This window comes from Mixophyes fleayi, chromosome 2, assembly GCF_038048845.1.
Source record: "Mixophyes fleayi isolate aMixFle1 chromosome 2, aMixFle1.hap1, whole genome shotgun sequence".
In the NCBI taxonomy this organism is placed as follows: domain Eukaryota; kingdom Metazoa; phylum Chordata; class Amphibia; order Anura; family Limnodynastidae; genus Mixophyes; species Mixophyes fleayi.
Genome location: NC_134403.1, coordinates 25,713,045 through 25,736,262, shown reverse-complemented (window position 1 = coordinate 25,736,262; position 23,218 = coordinate 25,713,045). Strand labels below are relative to the sequence as shown.

Here is a 23,218-nt window from a genome sequence, read left to right as displayed (position 1 = left end):
ACCGCACACCATAACAGGGAATGAATGAGCAGGACCATTTTCAGTTACAAGAGGACGAAAACCTGCTAGGCTTAAGTCTACATCACCTTCGCTTGTCTCAGACCATTCCTGAAATCTTTTCTGATTGGCCAGGACCTGGCAACTATACACAGGCAAAATTATTAGCTTGTGCATGGCCCACAATTCAGGATCACACACAACCTTATACGTCTTCGGGCCAATACCAGCCCTCAGTTAGCTTTTCTTACAGAAGTACTTTATAAAAAAATGGGTAATCTGGGATCCATCTCTGCTGCTGGTGTCGCTAAATGCCAATAGGCCAATCCTTCTCTTTTCAGTCACTCTTTCTGGTCTATTTATTATATAGAAAAAAAGACCGTACTGCCCAACATTTATAATCACTAAATCGGGACAAAATAAGCCACGCCTGACCAAACCCCGCCTACAAATGTTCAAACTTCTGTTAAAACTCCACCCACTTTTGATCAAGCCCCATATTCGGGACAATTAGGATGTATGGAAAAGTCTTAATGACTCATTGTCTTCAGTCTTTACTATGGGAATATATCATGATTAAAACCTTTCTACATTTTTAATTTATGTTTTCTGTTTACTTTGGAGAGCAACTATTCTCTTATATTTTAAAGTTAATTTCAGTTTATACCTCTCCCTGTCACAATTTTGAACCACCTAAAAGTCTTGTGCCCTAGGCTGCAGCCTAGTTAGCCTGATTACTTGAATTAATAGTTGTGGCTGATAATTGTACTGATACTTTTATCAGATTTGTTTGAATGCAATATGTGCACTAGATAGTAATATGTACAGAGGAGAATTACGGGAAAGAGAAACATAAAAACCCAGTGTCCATTCCAACAGTGTGTTATCAGTTCATAAAACTGCAGACCCAGGGGGCAAAAATGTTTATTATTAATAAGTAACATAAATCACATAGAGCTATATGAGAAATTGGATAATGCGGTCTCCCACAGATTAAATAAATCTAATAAACTAACTTCCCATGTGGCAAAGACATTCAGAGTGATGTAGAAAATGTCACAAAGGATATTGAGTTAATTATGGCGTGCCTCATTCACCCGTAATTAAATGTGGCTTCCCGCATAGAAGATTTAAAGCAAAACATAATATAGTAATACCAGAAATTATCCAGGGGTTCAGATCAAAACTAGTGTTGATGTTGTATCTTTTTTGTGTGAACAATATACAGTATTGTACTCAGTGTAGAGCCCACAAAGATGCCAGGGGAATCAGCTGTTTATTATGAATGAAGCACACATATGCATGGATCTGATTGTGCTTATTTGTACTTAAGAAACAGGTTTCGGCAACGTGGGTCACATGACTCGCGTGTTCTATGACGGAATGTATTCAGCAGAGGCAACACGTTTTCAGCTGGGAGGGTAAAGAGGGATAAAACGCAATTAATTTCCTATATTTTAACAAAATAATGGCATACCTCCCAAACATCCCTATTTAGGCAGGACCGTCCCGATTTGAGGGCTCTTTCCCGCCATCCCGATTGGGACAGCTTTGTCCCGTGGATGGTAAATTTGGGAGGTATGTCTCATTCACTGCTGCCCTGCATGGCAGAGCATCGGTCAATGGGTGCCGTATGCACGGCAATGAAGGTGTTTGGAGGGTAGGGGAGGAGCGTACAGGGCAGACTAGCGCTTCGAAAGAGCTAGGCAAGTCCCTTGGAGGTGTGACCACGCCCACATCATGATGTGGCCACGCCCTGATACCGGATTCCCAAATGTTGGGTGGTATGTAATCATACATGGTGTGAAATTAAATTTAGGACATGGGCACCAGAAGGGGATATTTAGGGGCAGTGATGGGCAACAGATAGTCAGATTTCTTTGTGATAGCTTGTAAGAATTTTTTATCTTAGAATAAAATGTCTGCTGATATGTTACTGCAGATAGGTCTCTCTTTCTATGATTAGGTGTATTGTTGTAATTTATTACTCAGCCCTTTTGAAGGTTAGAGGGCCACACCTGAAGTGTATCCGTTTGACCACCACTAGTTTAGTGGGTGATTGTTTAATATATAAAAAGAAATTCCTGTTTTAGGTTAGCAAACCCTTCAAGAGTCTCAGAAGGGGCATGCCAAAAGAGGGGTACGACCTCATCAGAAATAGGGGCCGATTTATCAAAGGCCGAAAAGCTGGGCTTGTTTTCGATTCCTATATATTGAGGGGTGTAGCACTAACAATGTTATCGCCAGTGATAGCCCCACCAACATTTTTTTTTGGATGGTGGAGGATCATTTTTTATTTATTAAGTATTGAGCGTCTCTTGTACTGACGCACTGCCTTCTGACGTTACACCACCTCCGGATGGCATTAGCAGAAGGAGACTGTTGAAAAAAATGGAAAATAATTTATTGGGAAAAAGGGGCATATAATATAACTCTACCGGTACATTTTTACATATAAAAGGATTTTAAAATAAATAAATAAATCAACAACAACTTTTTATTTCATTATTTTAACAATAGCGCTCAAACTTGAATCTCAAATCAGGTAGAGCAGAACAAAGAGTTCTAAAACGATAAGCAAATCCAATCGCTCTGGATAGCTTACACTGATAACATAATCATAAATCACAGCCGAAAGTAATTGTTATCTCTGCAATAAACGGCTTTAAAAAAAAAAAATGACACTTATTACTGTGATAAGTGTAATTTTAATAAATTAGCCCCATGGTTCCTTAAAGTTCTGCAAATGTTTAGGCGGGAAGAACATCACAATAGATTCAGTTTTGGGGAGATATCTATGGTTAAGTATGCTGCATATAATATGGGGGTGCTTTATAAATGAATGAATGATATTAATAACACTTTTGATTTGTGGTAGTGAATTAGATGAGCAATAGGTTTAATGAACATAGAGGGCATCATTTAGAGTTGACCGTATGTCAATTTTTGTGGCGTACTAAATGTGTATTTAGATTTGAGCATATATTATAGTCTGAGCCAATGGTCTAAGTGGAAATTTAGAAGTGGCGGTATGAAAAATACAATGGATTGTAAGTAAATGGATTCAGATAGTTTTGTTTTTTTTTTAATTCTTTATTTTGGTTGGTCATATAAGCAAATACAGGGAATAAGACTGTGTTATTATTGAACAGACGTATAAAAACAGTCAGAACAATTGAATCAACATGTTGTACATAGAAGCTTATAATGAGAGACAACCATTTTTACAATTTTATATGCGGTATCAAATTGTATATAACTGTAGTGAAAGTGTGAAATGTGGGAATGGGGTGGGGGGAAGGGAGTCAGAGAGGAGGGGAGACCACAAAGCAGGGATATGAAAGAGCTCAGGAGGTGGAGAGTGTGTAGATGACTCAAGAAGATAAGGGGGCAAAGCGTATAAGGGAGCCGGACTTACCCCACATGGGTCCTTATCACGGGGCTAGTTGTTAGGGGGACGCAAGCTTTCCACAAACTGCCAAGGAGCCCAAACCTGGTTAAAAACATGGCCTCTATCATGGAGGTAATAGGTGGATTCAGATAGTTTTACAATGAAGGCAGTAGGAGAAGAAGTGGAATGGCATATCACCGTATACACCACCACTTCCACCACTGCCGGGAGACCTGGAGAGGCGGAATTTGGCTGTGCAAACATCGGTTGAGCGAAGGAATGGAATTCATATGGAAGTGCAAGGTTCTGGAGATGTCTCCTCCAGCTAATGGTGCTTTCATTCATTAGTATTATGAGTAGATTATGTCAAGGTGTTTTGAGGAGTCATTTCCATTTGAACAATTGAAGAAAGAAGATCCCCATTTACACACGTAAGCGAGGCCCATGAATTGATAACGGTTTAAAATATTTATTGATCCGGACCTTCTCTCTAGGTGGCTGCTCTCCACAGGGGATGGGATAATTCCGACACCGAGGAGTACTACACTTGAATTCCGAATGTGGGAAAAAACGATTGTAATATAAGCAGACTTACCTCCGAAGCGACGCTGTAGATCTTCGATCGCAGCAGGATGGTGACTCGAACTTATTCCGACTAGTCAGGTGTGCGTCAGTAGATTTTGACGTCATTGCGACCTGTATCACTTTTAATTTAAAGCGGCAATGTTGGGTCAAGTGTTTAAATACTTAACCTGCGGGGTCCTGACATTGCCGCTTTAAATTAAAAGTGATACAGGTCGCGATGACGTGAAAGTCTGGTGATGGATACCTGACTAGTCGGAATAACTTGCGGTCAGCATCATTCTGCTATTAGAGATCTACAGCGTCGGTTTGGAGGTAAGTCTGCTTATATTGCAATCGTTTTTTCCCACATTCAGAATTTAAGTGTAGTACTGCTCGGTGTCGGCTCGGTGTCGGAATGGTGGTGAAACCGATTACCACCACTCAACGGAAATAAATCAGGTAATGTCACTCTGCGAAGACCCATTGATTTTTACACCAGTGACCCTGGGTCTTTCAGACCTTCTTGATGTCTTAAATCTCTTGTTCATCATCCAGGACATTTGAAAGAATCCAGTTGGTCTAGAGCAAAAATAAGAGATTCTTGGTTTGGTATCCCATATAACACGTGTCTAGTCGGGGACAATAGCCTAAGGTGGCGATCTCTTTAAATTGTGTCAATCAAGCAATGGGACCTAAAATCTTGAAGGAATTTAGATGAGTATGGGATTTGGTAGGGTTGGGCAGTTTGGTTCAACATGAATAGATTTAAAAGGAACAAAGGAGGAGCAGGTTCTTTGGTGACATGTGGAATAACAGGATATAGGTACAGTCTTCTGAACCACGGAATCTTGTTTAACTATGTACCTTTAAGTGGGTAGATAAACAAGGAAATGTTCTACTGGTTTATAAACTAATAATCTGAAAGTTTACGTAAAGAAGACAAGAAAACAAACAGGACGTTCTACAAAATAAAAATGATGAAAGTTGGGAAGGTACAAGTTCATACTAGGGTAAAACATCAGCTTGTGAGAGTCTGGTCTAATGGGTTTCACCAGTCTGTTAACACGGTTTTCAAACCACATACAATTATTTTTGTCTAAAAGACAAATATCTGATGTCGCCCTCAAAGAAGATGGGATCATACAAAGCTCCAGGGGGATTTTGTTAGATATATATTTTCGTCATGTCATTGTCCTGATAGGCATTGTGATGACAGCTTGAGAGAAACAAGCCTTCGGGTACAGATTGTCCAAGTCATAGGTTCATCCCATCATACATTTTTTGTTCTGAGACGTGATGTCAACAGCGAGTTCAGACCAAAATAGACAGGACAAAAAAGAAACGGTGATATGATCTTTATTTGCCAGCCAGTTTGTCATGGGAGTTCTAGAATTAAAGCTGACAAACCTTTGCTGTTAGCACCGTTCAGATGGATTTGGAAAGCTGACAAGAAACTCTGAGTGTATAAAATTTTGGCGGCCAGACATTGAATAATTATATCATTTGTAACGTGATCTGACTTTTTTAAATAACATCAAACAATGGTCATATGCTGTGCTACATTACAGTTACACGTTTTGTCTAACAAAACCTGATTTATTACAGACCTAAGGACAGATATCAATTGATTGTAATTGGTAGAGAAGAAGTAACTGCAGTACACAGTATTGGGTAGCAAAATGTAGATTTTCAGTAGACCAAGGTAGTCATTTGTGAAACACAAAACAACGGTGTAGCGCAAAATCAACTTTTGTCCCGTCATGACTCTTGATTTACAAAAGTGTGTCTAAATTTCCACCAAAGCAAATAGGCGGCATTTGGGGAGAAGCAAAAGATAGCACAGTCCAAGGACCTCGATTATTGAATTGAGAAAATAAGTGGTTGACAATTTAGGGGGTTTCATTGCCGCGGTGAGGAAGGGCACATGGCTTTTTTAACTCTGCAAAAGATTTTGAACTCTGCTCCAGCTCGTTACAGGTTGTCTTCTGGTCTTATTTGATACTTTTAATTAGGGATGTTCACTGACCCCTGTGTTTTGGTTTTGATATTGGTTTTGGATCTGTATTAACTCTGTGTTTTGGATCTGTATTTTTTTTGTAAATAAATTGCTAAAAAAATGCTAAAATCACATAATTTGGCTCTTCTTTGTTCCTACATTATTATTTATCTCAATAACACTAATTTCCAGTCATTTCTAGTCATTTTTTGTCAAGTGACAAGAACACTGCTACCCCTCATGCTTCTGTGTGAGCAATGGCACTGAGCAATGTCACTGGAGAATGGAGAGTGACAAGAACACGGCTACCCCTGTTTCTGTGTGACCAATGGTACAGAGCAATGTCACTGACAGGGCCGGTGCTAGGGTTCTCAGCGCCCTGGGCAAAATTTCAAGATACCGCCCCCCCTCGCGAACACACCAAATACCTGCCTCACTTCTAAGAAGAGGACGGCGGCTGCCACTACAAAAGAGCAGCAGGCACTCCTCCGCCGCTGCACTTATGTCCCACGCCGCTGACTAGATAAGAGAATCTAGTCAGCGGCGCCCTGCAGGTCCCGGCGCCCTAGGCAACTGCCTAAGGTTGCCTAATGGGAGCGCCGGGCCTGGTCACTGAAGATAGAAGAGTGACAAGAACACTGCTACCCCTGTTTCTGTATCACCAATGGCACTGAGCAATGTCACTGCAGAACGGAGAGTGACAAGAACACTGCTACCCCTGGTCCTGTATCACCAATGGCACTGAGCAATGTCACTGCAGAACGGAGAGTGACAAGAACACTGCTACCTTGTTTCTGTATGAGCAATGGCACTGAGCAATGTCACTGCAGAACGGAGAGTGACAAGAACACTGCTACCTTGTTTCTGTATGAGCAATGGCAATGAGCAATGTCACTGCAGAACGGAGAGTGACAAGAACACTGCTACCTTGTTTCTGTATGAGCAATGGCACTGAGCAATGTCACTGCAGAACGGAGAGTGACAAGAACACGACTACTCCTGTTTCTGTGTGAGCAATGGCACTGAGCAATGGCACTGCAGAACGGAGAGTGACAAGAACACTGCTACCCCTGTTCCTGTAACACCAATGGCACTGACCAATGGCACTGAAGAACGAAGAGTGACAAGAACACTACTACCTTGTTTCTGTGTAAGCAATTGCACTGGATCTCCTGGGGAGGGAGGTACATATGGAATACAAAACCTTCGAGATCCGACAAAGCAACAATGACATTTTGCCTCGATTCATATCCGAAGAAGCTGTAATGTACCGAGCCGGCCACTAGGATCGACGATGTTGGGGGGGGTTCAGTTTTGGGAAAGCCGAGCCTGAGCATCTCTACTTTTAATAGGATCCATGTTGTGCCTTGAGCCTTTTGACAGACAAGTGCATTTCCTGGGAAATATAATAGAACGCCTAACACACACAAATGATGGGCATATGATGTGATAGTTGCGCCTTTGCAGAGTGCGTTTCTTAAAGTACCTCCGGCACACATAGGCATACTTCTAGGCTGGGGATGCATCTACCAAGAGCAGGGTAGATACATACCTTAATGGGCATACGGGGGACCATCGAGACATACTGGTGCGATAGCAAAATGCTTTGCTGTACACAGAGGGACGGCGCTACCATTAGGCCAATCTAGGTATTTGCCTATGGCACAAATAGGTAGGATGCACCTAAAACACTGAGGGCCTGGTTCATTATGGAACGTAAATGCCGATGCGTGCCATATTATGCCTAAAATCGCTCTGCGCATGTACAAAGCTATTATTTTATTGAAAAAAAATAGAATGAAAAGAAAAAGATTTTTTGTTTTTAAAATGTCTTGTCATTAATGACTATATTATATATCAACAGGTGACTCTAGTTGCATTTTTATTTTCTGTGCGTTCTTTTGGTTCTTAATATTCTACACATGTATCGGCCGTATCCTTCTGTGTATTGTCTGTTAGACCATTGTTGAATGCTGACATGCGTATGCCCGATTTATGTGTGTGTTTATAAAACGCACAATCTGTTAGTTTCGCCTCAGGCCCTAAATGAGTAAGATAATGTCACTCACCGCAGAGCATTGGGCGCTGACAGGAAGTAGAATAGCCAGCGGATTCATACATGTGAACCTGCTGCTGGCTGCTCTTCCCTGATACGCTAGGAGTGCGGCGCTTGGATACGATGTCATAGTCAAGCGCCGCTCTCCCAGTCTGAGGAGCTGAGTATGCTGCCCTCACCTCCTCGGGCCAAGGTAAGAAGCAGCGCGGTTTGGGACAGAGCTTCCGTGGGATGGGCATAGCTTCTTTGTGGGGGCTTGAACCGTTCCTGAAAACACATCCAATGGGCTTTGTAAATGACCCCTCTCAGTTGTTGAAACTGATAGGGTGCTACATGTTTTATCCATTACTGGGGACCAGCCGCGCGGTGCTGACTGGCCCGTCTAGTTGTATATTGCGTATGCGCAATGTACTCTGCTGGAAAAGGTTATTGTGCATGCGCACTGTTCTGTGCATATGGATAATAGAAGTATCGCATGGACATGCAGTACATAGATCTTTATATATATATATATATATATATATATATATATATATATATATGTACAGCACGGTGGCTTAGTGGTTACCACTTCTACTTTATAGCACTGGGGTCATGAGTTTGATTCCCGACCATGGCCTTATCTGTGAGGAGTTTGTATGTTCTCCCTTCTCCCCGGGTTTCTTCCGGGTGCTCTAGTTTCCTCCCTCAATCCAAAAACATACTAGTAGGCCGCTATCAAATTGACCCTAATCTCTCTCTCTCTTTTTCTCTCTCTCTGTCTGTGTGTGTGTTAGGAAATTTAGACTCTAAGCTCCAATGGGGCAGGGACTGATATGAGTGGGCTCTTTGTACAATTAGTGGTGCTATATAAATAAATGATGATGATTGGGATATATATATATATATATATCCTATGTTAAATAAACCAATGTTCTGGTTACGTGACAGTTTGTGGATTAACCTCTTTACTCACAAATGCTGTAATCTAATAGACATCTGCCAATACAAGTATCCATAAGCTGTATAAAATCATCTGTAATAGCTCGGCCTGATAAACTTTTGTTCTATATAGAGATGTGTTTTGCACAAACATTTTGAGGTTGTTTTTATTATACCATATATTATGTTAATAATACGTCCACTACATGAGGGTAGAGATTGCATATACAGTAGTGATTTCCAGCTTCAGAGATTTTTTTTAAATGGGAGAAACAGATCATTATGTATTGAGGAGGCCTGAAGAAGGTGTTTTTTGGAATCTGTTTGTCAAACACTGCGCTGACTATGAGAGAAGGACAGCGAGGAGTTCCGCTATAGGAGTCAAACTGTACAGGAGTGCATATGTGACCGCTACCAGGAATTCCAGACAGACCTAGGACTGTAATCACCTGTTTATATTGTTACAGATGAATGCAAGTTAAGTATAAGTCAGAATCCAAGGGCGCATGAGTGCTGTAATGTGAGGATCGTTTGTCAGCAAGTAAAGAATTCATCTTACCATGATTAACCAAGTCTAGTTCTACTGGCGTTAAAAGAGATTATTTACTTTTAAGATTTGAGACCCTAAGTGAGATTGTGTCACGAATCAATGCAGGTAAACAGCTAAGGAGCCATGAATAAGGTGAAAAAACATTCAAGTTTATTGCTGAAGAGTCTGAACAGATGATGTAATAATGAGCTTGCAGTAATTACCAGGTATACGGCAGTTGCAGGTAAACAGGAGGTGTTGAAAGATTCCAGGCAGCAAGTACAGGGAAATGCAGAGGTAAATACCAGGTTCACAGATGAAACAGGTCAGCAGAATGTAAGTAGAGATCTCAAGCAGCATAAACCCAGGAGCACAGCAGGAGTAAGTGACCACAGAGTGTAACATCAATAACCAGCAATGAATGCTGGGGGAGACAGGTATACATAGGGGAAATGAGAACACACCCAGGTGCATGGGATAATTAGTGAACAAGTTAACCCCTAATGCAAACGAGAAAGGCACAATAGCAGCACCTCTGGTAATCAGAGGTACTGCTGTAATACAATAATAAGGACAAAAGGCAGGAGCTGCCAGGCAAAGCAGCATGTGATGCATAAGCTTGCAGGCAGATCCTGACAGATTGCAGTTAGTGTTTAGTCCTCCGATGGACATTTCAGTGTTATCTAGAAGTCCAGTGACATCTAGAGCTGATTGGAAGGGACTATTGCTACTGTAGGTTTAATTAGAATAGTTTTGCTGTATTATTGCAGAAACATATCAGGTTCAGCTGGCTTCTTAATACATAGCTTGCCTTCCAGGTGTGTAGCAGGACATTTTTTTGTTATAACAGCAGTTGAAATGTCTTTCCAGTAGTAAGTTGGCAATGTAGCACCTTACACCAAGAACTTAAGTTCGCAAGCAGCTCAGTATCCTAAGGAAACATCTCAGAATCAGGGACCCATGCAATAGAATATTGTCGTTAGCCAATAGGAATATAAAGTTGACTCAACACTTTCACCTTGGTGTTGTGCACTATAAAAACACTGGTATTTCCTATTAATTTATTAACTTTGATTTATATAGCTCCAGCCTATTGGACGCATTCCCTATATAAAGTCTGACTTCTTTTCACTCTACTGGGCATCCTTGCCATTGCTTGTGCTAGTTATTTTGTTTGTATATTGGGTTCAAGGGCATTTCTTAAAGGGGTCCAATACTCTGGTAACCAAGAGGCTTCTGTGGAGGCCTTAATTACACTCACCTGGCAGGAGCTCAGTTATCTTAAATGTTAACGGTACAGATACTCAACAAACCCAGAAATGGTCTTTTGCAAACACCCCCTCCCCCTTGTAATAAGTCTACAGTAGCACAATGATTGGGATTGAAAACCTAACTGGTGAAGCCAGAACAGTTTGTATCAGGGTCAATGTAGAAATAGGCAACACAGTTCCAGGCCTAGGGCAGTAGCTAATGATGGGGCGGCATGGATCATTGCTGCTGAGATACAATGTGTCTTTAAATACCAGTTCTGCCAGCTGCCTCATCAATCAATGGCTATATACACATCAACTGTGATTCCTACTTCTTTCCCGGAGCACCGAAGAAGATGACTGAAGTGGAATTATTGTACTGTATTTGGCCTTCAATAGTAGATAAAAAAAGGAATTTAAGTTATACTTTCTATTTGTTAACTGCTATTTGGACTGCAATTTTGAAGACAAGGGGCCTGATTCATTAAGGATCTTAACTTAAGAAACTTCTTATTTCAGTCTCCTGGACAAAACCATGTTACAATGCAAGGGGTGCAAATTAGTATTCTGTTTTGCACATAAGTTAAATACTGACTGTTTTTTCATGTAGCACACAAATACTTGATAGCTTATTTGTACACTGAAATTTAAAGTTGATATTTGTGTGCTACATGAAAAAACAGTCAGTATTTAACTTATGTGCAAAACAGAATACTAATTTGCACCCCTTGCCCTGTAACATGGTTTTGTCCAGGAGACTGAAATAAGAAGTTTCTCAAGTTAAGATCCTTACTGAATCAGGCCCAAGATGCCTGCTAGAGATATAAGTAATAGGCTGCTGGATTGTGCAGTACTTTGCCTAATGCTGGAGATACCTCTGATATCTCCTGCATTAGGCTCTTCTTACATTCCTATTTTAATTAAAAATGCCTAAACCATGCGGAAAAAGACATTTCCGCATGGTTTAGGTCTTGAATAGGCCTCCTAGAGATCAAATATGTATCTGCCTATTTACATTTTACCAGGTAGAAAGGGTCAGAAAAAGGCTACCGTAGGATTGGAACAATACATACACCTTTTTTTTTTCTCTTTTCAGACTGACTATGACGTAACCTCACTTTGCTAAATGTATCTGTAGTGTCCTTTACTTGGCAAAGAGCAAGGCAGCATTTCCACTATTTTATTACAGACAGTTGCAAAATAAAACCATATAGCCACTATGTGCTAATAAGCCAATGGAAATGAAATGCATTTTTATGTCTAATGTCCATTTACATACATATGACTATAGCAGAGCATTTCCGTAAAAAGTCAGTATAATTATTAATGATGATGACATCTCTGTACTTACAGCTACTAAAAGCCTTCAAAAAACGCTTTCGTAAAGACACAATTACTGATAAAATGTGTTATAATTGCCATTTCTACACATCTCACGTTGATACTGCTTAAACCAGATGACTTTCTAAAGAGCCCTGGAAATTAATTTTCCAATACGATGACAGCACGGGTGAGAGCAGAGCATTCTCCCATTGGACGTACAGCCCGTATAAATGTTTATCAATGCTTAAGATATAACACACTTCAACAGAAGTGGTATATCAAGAGCGCTGCCCTCTACTCAAGCAAAACTCCTTGAGTTGAACACATTAATGCAATACAAATGGAATCAGTGGTAACAAAAACTCCCAGCAGACACTGCAAACGAATGTCACGCTAAAACAAAATGTAAGACACCAGCATATGCAAACAGACCTGTCATCTCTCGTGTATATCCTATATTAGGCTTTACCCTTTCCCTAGCTTCCAAAATGCTACCTATACCCCCTCTTTCTATATTTCCAATGATTGATTTTGTAGACAAATTACAAGCAACCAGAGCTGTCTTTGACTGTACCATCACTTTTCTTTCAATGGACTTCAGCAGTCAACCGGGGCTCGCTACATTTCAGTAATCTGCAGTTGGTTGCTGGAATGCACTGAACCGGTGTAGCCTATGAGAGTGCTGGCTGATGCAATTAGCAGATGCGAGTGGCAGTCCTCTGCAAGGACACTAGGGGGTATATTTACTAAACTGCGGGTTTGAAAAGTGAAGATGTTGCCTATAGCAACCAATCAGATTCTATTTCTCATTTATTTAGTACATTCTACAAAATGACAGCTAGAATCTGATTGGTTGCTATAGGCAATATCTCCACTTTTTCAAACCCGCAGTTTGGTAAATCTAGCCCTAAGGCTTGGTACACACTGGAGAATTTTCCGACCACCCTGTTATCTACAACGACTTTACCTTTAACTTAAGGTCCGATCACTCGGACCATTAATGCGCACACACTAGTCACATTTTAGACAATTAACGAAATACCGAGCGTCCGGGCAGCGACTTTTCACAGACATATTGTCGTGAGCAAATATTTGAATTTTGTACACACTGAAATGACTTATGAGGTCCATGTAACGATATCCCCAAGAAATTTAAATAAAGGACAGAGCATGTTCAATAGTAACCACCCCAAACCTCATAGAAAAGCGAAGTTAACACAATTTCTTCATACATTCGTTAGCACGTGTACAGTGTACGTTCGTTCGCAAACGCACATCAACAAATTTTGTTTACTAATATGGATACTGTTGAAGAACAACAAACAACTGGTCTTTTTTTGCTGTAAGCATTAATGCAATAGGCACCTGCTATTGTGTTACCGCTAGAAGGACCTAATTACCAGTCACAGCTCAAGGAACTATTGTCAGTTGCTCGTGGATCGATCGGATTCTTGTACACACTACTTGATCGTTAGGTGATTGGTCGGAAAATATTAAACAGTACGACCAACGAACTGAGCCGACCATCGACACTTTGAAACGACTTTCGACCATTGTGTCACTATACACACTAACCCGACTTCCGACCGAATGGTCGTATGTCAACTGATTAGCCCAATTATTGGACGAATATGCTCCAGTGTGTACCTAGCCTGAGAAATGCTAGATTTAGCTCTGCATAGTACAATGGTGACTACATTGGGCTATACACTATCGGATGGCTAGTGGAATGGGCTCTTCATTTTATAAGAACAGGTTCAGTATTATATGTTTGTCATCAGATGGGACTCTATACTCTACACTGATTATGGGAAGACTGCTCTGCATTGTATACCAGTCACCAGAGTGAGCACTACATTGAGATGGTGATAGCGAAAGAAAAATGTTAGGGATATATGTATCACTGTGATCCTTGTACCCCCATTGGTCCTCGTTAAATAGGCTTCCCCATGTTTTGGGGATATCATGGTGGTAGCATTTAATAGATAGGGAGAAGTCTTATCATGGGTGCCGTTCTTCCTCTGCTGAGCCACTCTGTCAGTGTCTACAATGGTTGTCTGTATTTCAACGAATCCAGGATAAAATTATTTTACTAACATGCAAGGCCGTCAACAAAATTGCACCGACAAACATTTCCTCACTTGTCTCAAAATATCTCCCAACTCGACACCTCCGTTCTGCACAAGATCTGCGTCTCTCTTCTACTCTCATCACATCCTCCCATTCACAGTTACAGGACTTTTTTCGGGCTGCACCCACTTTGTGGAATTCACTCCCTTGCACATTAAGACTTTCCTCTAGTCTCCAAACCTTCAAGCATTCTCTGAAAACCCACCTTTATAGACAAGCTTATAGTATTCCTCAACCACCATCTTAATCTCCCAAGGTTACCCTACTACCACCCTCTACATAGCTAACACAAGACAACAACCCTCCGACCAACATTGCTGTGTGACTGATCATACAGCCCACTCAATACTTTTACTTTTGCATTCTAGCTGGTCCAGTGTGCAATATGATGTATCACGTGCCCTTGTGTTTCAAACTCCCATTGTCCCATAGATTCTAAGCTTGTGAGCAGGGTTCTCTTACCTCTCTGTCTGTATGTATTTCCCAGTATGGTTTTATTAATATTTGTTCCCAATTGTAAAGCGCTATGGAATTTGCTGGCGATATATAAATAAATCTTGATGATGATGATGATGATGATGAAAATACCCATTTTTAACAGAGCTACCTCATCACTTAACCTGGAATGTGTTTCCCTGGCTATATAATCATCCACCATGACCTCTACTTTATTCCGTGGGCATCAAAGAATATGGAATAGAATCCTTTTCTGCTCAGAATAACTTACATAACCCCATTGTCACGTTGCAAAATGTGTCACCAGCGCCATTTACTTGGCCAACAGCAAATTGCAATTGAAGTGCAGAAGGGTTTATATAAGTATATAGCATCTTCCTGTCGCTCAATCACAAAATAGTTCCTGGGCCAAACTCCTAATCTGCCAATCTACAGAACACAAATCATCATCATCATCATTTATTTATATAGCGCCACTAATTCCGCAGCGCTGTACAGAGAACTCATTCACATCAGTCCCTGCCCCATTGGAGCTTACAGTCTAAATTCCCTAAAATACAAACCTTGCATTTCTCTATTCTCTCAGACAAGTGGGGGTCTCCCCACCCACTCCCTTATACCATCACAATAATAGTACTACTGAAATTCATTTCTTTCTACAAGTCAAGAAATACCGAAAGTTAGAAACAAAACAAAAACAATAGTCATGTGTTGATGGAGTGTAACGATTAGACCCCTGCACCCATTTGTCATAATTAAGTATATTTAGCAGGCAGTAGATTACCATACTTTCCTTACAGTATAAAATAAATCTGTCATTCTGGATATTATGGTTGAGCGCTTTGCTTTTCAAGGGCAGCAAGGCATTAGGAGGAAAAAAAATCAATAGACTGAAAAAACAATTCATTTATCACATCTACTTACGTACAATATTATAGTTCTAAATCTTCTGTAAAAAATTTTTTTTTTAAAAAACACAGACGGGGAAACAGTAATTCTGTGATAAAGGGAATATCTTGCCAAACATTGTCTACGCCTCAATACACTATCTAGCAGTGAGGTTGCTACAGCTACTTAGCACCTTTGCTTAACTATGTGACAAGAATGTGCAAAAAAAAAAAAACAGCTGTTAAGTTTAATTATTTTAATTGACTTGATCTTTTCCTCTTGCAACTTGTGTACTAATTATCTAATACCCATTCCCAAGGGAAATAAACATAGTTTTTTTAGGTGTGAGAAGAATTTGTGAGGTAGGATTCTGGTCTGAAATACATGTTGCCACCTCTCTAAGTACGTTCGTTCTAAATGTTTGGAGTTTTTTTTCATGTCCGATTCTGGAACAAAAGAAGTAAAATTAAAAATTGTTTAAAGAATCACAGGTATATAAATTTGTGCATGTGCAGAAAAGCCTTTTGCTTTTTTCAGGTATTACAAATGCATATTTGATCATGTTTTGCTTTAATAAATGTTCACTAAAACATGTGTGTATTATTCTTTCCATAAAATGTTCATAAGTGCATTTATTATGAGTAAGAACCAGGGCTGCAATTATCACTAGACACAGTATTCCTTTGCGTAGGGACAAATGCAAAACTCCCAAATTGCAAATCCCCGGCAGCGGGACAGGGGGCGTGATCATGTCACGAGGGGGCGTGGTCATATCCCCAGAGGGCTCCTTAGCTCTGTAAAGCACTAGGATGCCAATTAGCTATCTCGCTTACCCCTAACATTCGTACCCGCAGGATAAACATGTCCCGGGTGGAACAGAGCCCTATATTCGGGACTGTCCCTCTGAAATTGGGATGGTTAGGTAATGCAAAAGAGACTAATGCTAGGCACACTATGGCTCAGCAAATTGGTAGGGTATTGGTGCATGTGCGGCCTCCAAATGATTGGCAATAATCCATTTGAAATAGATCAGATCATTTCCATGGCTGTCCTTAAAATCTAGTCTATTGGGCTGTGCTCGGTCATCATCTGACCGTACTACCATGTAATCTCTGCTTTTGGCCTGAACACCAAATAGGTTGCATCTGTAGGATTTGCCCACACATGTGTATATCCAAACAAGACCAGTCTACATAGTAGTTTATTGCAATTCAATGTCTGTGATTTCAGCTTCTCATTGGTTCTCCTGCTCACAACCTCCTTGAAAACGTCATACAGCCCCGGTTTTCCGCCAGAGCTGTGAGACTAACCACGGAGCCCCAGGAGGACCGGCTGCAGAGAGAAACACCATACCCTTCCCTGGGCGGAGTTCTAAATATCTGTTCCCTGACTGGGTGATAATCCCGATTTAAGATTCCATTAATGTTTTTGCTGTAATCCACTAGATTTGTTTGACATGATCTCTCAGAGGCAAATCTATGCGGATTTCCTTTGAGTTCCTTGTTGTAGTTGTGGACTCACATGTCCTATCATATTCTTCAATGCTACCTTTTTTGTGTAGTGGAAGTACAATTGTCCTTCACCAATTACCTGGAAATACAACAGTCAGCATCGATTGGTTAGAAAGTTTGATTAGTGGAGGTGTAATCACTCCTCTTGGGGGAAGGTTTAGTAAAGTGCAGTTTCGTAAGTCTACATGATTTTTGGTGGTTTTATGGTGCAGGTGGTGAACCATGAGATTCATAAAAGGCAAAACTACGCATCTAATTGCAATGATTTCAAAGTGCTAATTCTGAAATCAATATCTCTTCTTTTACACGTATAGGGGGAATTCATTTCAATCACGCTGCGATCTGGAGCCTCTATTTGGGGAGCTTCAAAAAAACAGCATTCCCCCAACCCCGACACAGTCCAAACAAATTCCAGCTCCATGCTGAAATGTGCTCGGGCTCTTCCTGCCACCCCTGGCCTGTGAGTACCTGGGCAATATTTAAAATCACTTTGTCACCTCATTATGATATTAGGGACCATACTATTATAGTATAAGTAAATAATACACAAGCACACATTTGTTCACTTGCTCAGAACCTCATTCTCCACTTTATTATAAATAGAGATGCTCAGGCTCGGTTCCCCGAGAAACGAACACACCCAAAATTAGCAGATCCGAGTACCGAGATCCAAAACCAAAACCAGAACATGGGGGTCGGTGAATATCTCTAATTATAAAAGAAAATATTCTGTCTTTCATCCTGCCCCATGGTAACCCACAGGTAAATCATCTACTTTTGTAATCCAATCGTGATCTTCTATATGAAATCCCCAGTAATTAAACTAAAAGAACATATTACATGACACAACCTGCTCAATTGGAGCACCCAGTGCTGAATGAGTTTCCTGATTTTGATCGGGAATTGACCAGGAATAGCTTCTCAGCCAATCACAAGTGGCTTCCCACGCTGGCCACAATGTTATTAGCTTCCGCATGGGACAACTGTTTGTGATTGGCTGAGCAGTGAAGGCGAATCCAGATCAGTTCAGTCCACAGTCAGTCTTCCATTCACACCTCTTCCACAGAGCAAAAAGAGCTCACGGAGCCTACTAAAAGGCTCACATAATTGCGGGACCACTGGGGGGAAAGGGACACCCCTATTTTTTAAACAAGGGACATATTATTAAACCCTTTAATAAGAAGATTTACAAACATTGTAATTCATGTCTCTTTTGCTTTTTGGTTGATAAGCATAATAGTCAATTGTTAAGAGCTGCAACAACATAAACAACAAAATAAAAAAAACAAGCAGCGGTCCTATATATCCTCTAGGACATTTCATAATGAATATAGTACAGATGGACCTGTAAGAGCTCAGACTCCTATCATTTCAAATTGAAATGATATATGTGAGCTGAAATCTTCAGCACCTTAGTAATAAAGAAGCTTAATATAGGTTTATTTTATTTTTTGTTGTGTACAATTAATTTTTAAAAGCAAATTTGTACTGCATGTGTATGTTTCATTTCTATAATAATGCTTATACCAAAACTAGGGGTAGATTTTCTAAAGTTTCTAAAAGGAAAACTGGAGGTGTTGCCCATAGCAACCAATCAGATTCTAGCTCTCATTTTCTGCAATGTACTAGATAAATGATAGCTAGAATCTGATTGGCTGCTATGGGCAACACTTCCACTTTTCCTTATTTAGAATCTTTAAAAAAATCACCCATTTGGTGTACCTTAGGGAAGGCGCCATTTAATTACGGAAAGTTATTACATCATACAATATGTATGACAAATTCTGAAAATAATTAGCTGTCCATTTTGACCTGCTAATGAGCATTTTACAGAGAGAAGCCAACGGATTAATTAAATACATTTCAAGCTGTCATTTAAAAAAAAAAAAGTCTACTTCACTTTCGGTGATGAATATAGTCTGGTTTTTTTTTTTTTACTTGTGTGCCAAGATGAACAACACCTTTGAAAGCTCAGTCACCATGAAGCCAAAGGCACCTAAGCGAGGTTTAAAGGTTTTTGTTATTTTATTCACGTTATCAGTCGCCTTCAGCTTTAACCTCTAGAGACAAAACTGCCATCAATTCTAACTTGAAAAGGAAAGATGCATGGAGCAGATTGCCGACCTGCCAACACAACGCTCCAGAGGAGACATAAAAATGTTTGGACGATTTAAAGTTTAAAGTTGTCCTCAATTTATTTTATGAGTTTTTATTTTAGCTTCTTCTATTTTAAGGCTTCTGATTGTAAAGTGTGGGTTCTATTTGCATTTCTTTACCTTGGTTTAAGAATCGGTTGTCACGATGGCCAATTATAGCGATCTCATTGCAGGGACACTTTCTTTTTTTTGTAAAATATGTTTTAATCAGTCGGAATTTGGCATTTAAACCAGTGTAAGGTTATAACGGTATTAAATCATATAAACTAACATTTAGTACTTCTGCAGATGTCTTAACAAAACCTTAGTTAAAAGAAAGACGCCTTTTAGACTCAAGCCTTCTAAGAGGTCAAAAATGTGCATGAGAAGGAAAAAAAGGTGTGAGATTAACATAATTCCATTGTCCCTGGTGTTCCCTAGCACCTAAACGGGTGCTGACACCAGGGAGCTATTAGCGGTGTTTGTCTGCTCCCAGAAGTAAAGGATGAAATTCCATCCTACCCAGCACCACCATAAACCCCACACCACATTGCTCCCAAGGTTTGTCTAAAACGACAGCAGGACGGGGCATGGCTGTTTTCATTATTTTAATAAATTTATAAATTATCTGTATACAGCACACTCTTATCCTTTGATTTGTACACTATACAGGTTTCAGAATCCTGTAGTTGAGAGCAGCAGTTCAGATAAGCACTATTCTATTATTCATGGTATATTAACACCTGGTTTTTTTTCTTGATAAGTAGTATATAAGGAATAAAACCAGTAACATGACCAGCAGTAGTAAAGCATAGTAGTATTATATTAAGTCAAACAGTAATATGCTCAGTTTGAGGAGTCAAATGAGCCCAGTGCAGAAACGGAAGGACGTCATAGCAATGGAGATGGAAAGAGACCAGAGTACAGTACATGGATGGAAAGAGTCCAGAGCACAGTACAGGGATGGAAAGAGTCCAGAGCACAGTACAGGGATGGAAAGAGTCCAGAGCACAGTACAGGGATGGAAAGAGTCCAGAGGACAGTACAGGGATGGAAAGAGTCCAGAGCACAGAACGGTGATGTCATGAGTCCAGAGTACAGTACATGGGTAGAGAGAGTCTAGAGCACAGTACGGGGATGGAAAGAGTCCAGAGCACAGTACAGGGGTGGAAAAAGTCCACAGCACAGTTTGGGGATGGAAAGAGTCCAGAGCACAGTACGGGGATGGAAAGAGTCAATGCCACTGTAAGAGGATGGAAAGAGTCCAGAGCAGAGTGTGGGGATGGAAAGAATCCAAAGCACAGTACAGGGATGGAAAGAATCAGGGAACACAATATGGGTATGGAAAGAGTCCAGAGCCCAGTGCGGGGATGGAAAGAGTCCAGAGCACAGTACAGGGATGAAAAGAGTCCAGAGCACAGTACAGGGATGGAAAGAGTCCAGAGCACAGGACGGTGATGAAAAGAGTCCCCAGCACAGTACGGGGATTGAAAGAGTCCAGAGCACAGTACAGGGATGAAAAGCATCCAGGGCACAGTGTGGAGATGAAAAGTGTCCAGAGCACAGTGTGGAGATGAAAAGAGTCCAGAGCACAGTATGGGAATGTAAAGAGTCCAGAGCACAGTACAGGGATGAAAAGAGTCCAGAGCACAATGTAGGGATGGAAAGAGTCCAGAGCACAGTACAGGGATGGAAAGAGTCTAGATGCACAGGATGGTGATGGAAAGAGTCCAGAGCACAGGATGGTGATGGAAAGAGTCCAGAGCACAGGATGGTGATGGAAAGAGTCCAGAGCACAGAGTGGGATGGAAAGAGTCCAGTGAACAGTGTGGGGATGGAAAGAGTTCAGAACACAATATGGGGATGGAAAGAGTTCAGAGCACAGTACGGGGATGGAAAGAGTTCTATATACACTTCAGAGATGGGTAGATCTTGTAGTGCATGTTCTTGATCATTACCAGGACAGGTACCCACCGGAGAGACACACAAAAACAAAAAAACTGTCTTAATGTGAATAAACATTTTACGCTTATTTAATAACACAGTGCACGATATACAAATGAACTGTCACCAACAGCAACCCATCAGATGCTAGCGTTCATGGTCTAAATTATAGTAGAAAAGGACAGATATAACATGATTGATGCCCATGGGTTACAGTACATTTCTGCAATTTTCTAACTAACCTTCCACATAGACTTTTTTTATTTGTGGCATTTACTTTAAGGGATTTGGTAAAGTAAATTGAACCCGGAGATCACTATAAATACGTTAAATCCAACAACTCTGCTGAAAATGTGATTTTCTGTAGCATAGAAACAGTCACATTTCCTATAATTGTTGTGTTAAATTACAGCTTTGTTAATGTAGGAACATGAAACTGACGAAGAGAAAAAATTGCACAATTGTCTAAAAAGTGCTTTAAGATAACCGATGACAACAGTGAACAGTCTATCACGGGCTGAATGCTCCGCTCTGGAGATTACTATAAACATTTTCTGCGGTCTTAAATCCATTTCCAATGGATTTGTTTTCTACACAAGTGTATAGTAACTCATGTGAATTACTATCTGGCAGGCCCAATTGTGTACAGAAACCTTACATGATCTCAGATATTTAAGCGCTTTCTAAAGAGATTACTACCTCGTACTAACGTAACTTTCTGCATAAATGACTGACATGATTAGTATAACAGGCAGAGGATTCATATAATGTGCTGAAAGGCAATTTGACCACTTTCAGCATAATCTAATCAGCTCTAATTAAGCAGAGCTTCAATGCCATTCTGTTTGTTGATGCATTTAGGTAAAATGAAAATTCAATTGAAGTATCCCTTATTTAGAAAGAAGAATTCTAAATGAAAAGTGTTCTGATTTCATTTCCAAGGCTTTGGGATATGATATACAGCTGTGAGGGTATCTCGGCACTCAGCCATGATTAAATAGCTCTACATTCCTTAACATAGCAGCCAGTTAAATACAGAGGAGTGCAGTTGTGGCAAATTTCGTGCAAAATGCTCCTGGAGTGCACCGTTAATAATTTGGGGATCACTTATTCAGCAACAACTCTAAATACTGCCCTGACTATGGGCTGCAATAAATACGAGCTCTCTGAAAAGTATGAAGCGTAATTTACAGATGCACACTAACCCTGCCCCAAAGAGCTTACGATCTAATAAAGTATTGGGAAAGACTAACAAGAACTCTATGCGGATAGAGCAATGCGGTACATTTAATGAACTATAAATCAGTTTATAGTGCATAAAAATGTTATAGGGGATCAGGTGACCTCTTATCTGTGTTGAAGTATTAAAGGAGAATCACTGACATTTGTTGAAGTGGCAAGAGTACAAGAGGCAAGGATTGGTGTTGGAAAATGGTTTAATTCATGACAGAACTGTGTTGGACGTGTAGAGAGCACACTAGGGGCTAAATCAAGCTGGAGATGTTGAACGTAGCAACCAATCAGATTCTAGCTGTCATTTTGTAGAATGTATTAAATAAACGATAACTAGAATCTGATTGGTTGTTATAGGCAACAACGCCACTTTTTCAAACCAGCAGCTTGATAAATATACCCCTAGGGGTTAGATTTATTAAACCTTCTAAAAGGAAAAGTGGAGGTGTTGCCCATAGCAACCAATCACATTCTAGCTGTCATTTTCTAGAATGTTATAGATAAATGATAGCTAGAATCTGATTCGTTGCTTTGGGCAACACTTCCACTTTTTCTTTCTAAAAGGCTTTAGTAAATCTACCCCCTAAGTCCGTTCTGCCAAACAAATGACTACTGTACAGCATGAAAATTCTTTATATCAATGTATTTACACAAGGTCCAATTTACTTGACAATTGCCTTGTATAATTAATTGGCCATCCTTACTCTCAGGTCTACCAGCCTGCTCCTTATAATCTTTCTGCCAATCGTTGCCATGGTTTGAATCAGGAGCATTTATGACAACTGCTACACTGGAAAATCATGCTGAAACCCATAGCAACCAATCAGAAATGAGCTGTTACACGTCTGATGCAGTTCATAAAATATAATCTCACATCTGATTGGTTGCTATGGG

At 40.3% G+C, this 23,218-nt stretch overlaps 1 protein-coding gene across 5 annotated transcripts in view; it reads right to left on the bottom strand.

Annotated features, from left to right (window-relative positions):
- Positions 1 to 23,218, bottom strand: part of GRM5 (glutamate metabotropic receptor 5) — a 281,674-nt gene that overhangs the window by 146,406 nt on the left and 112,050 nt on the right. The gene's annotated exons all lie outside the window — the stretch shown is intronic.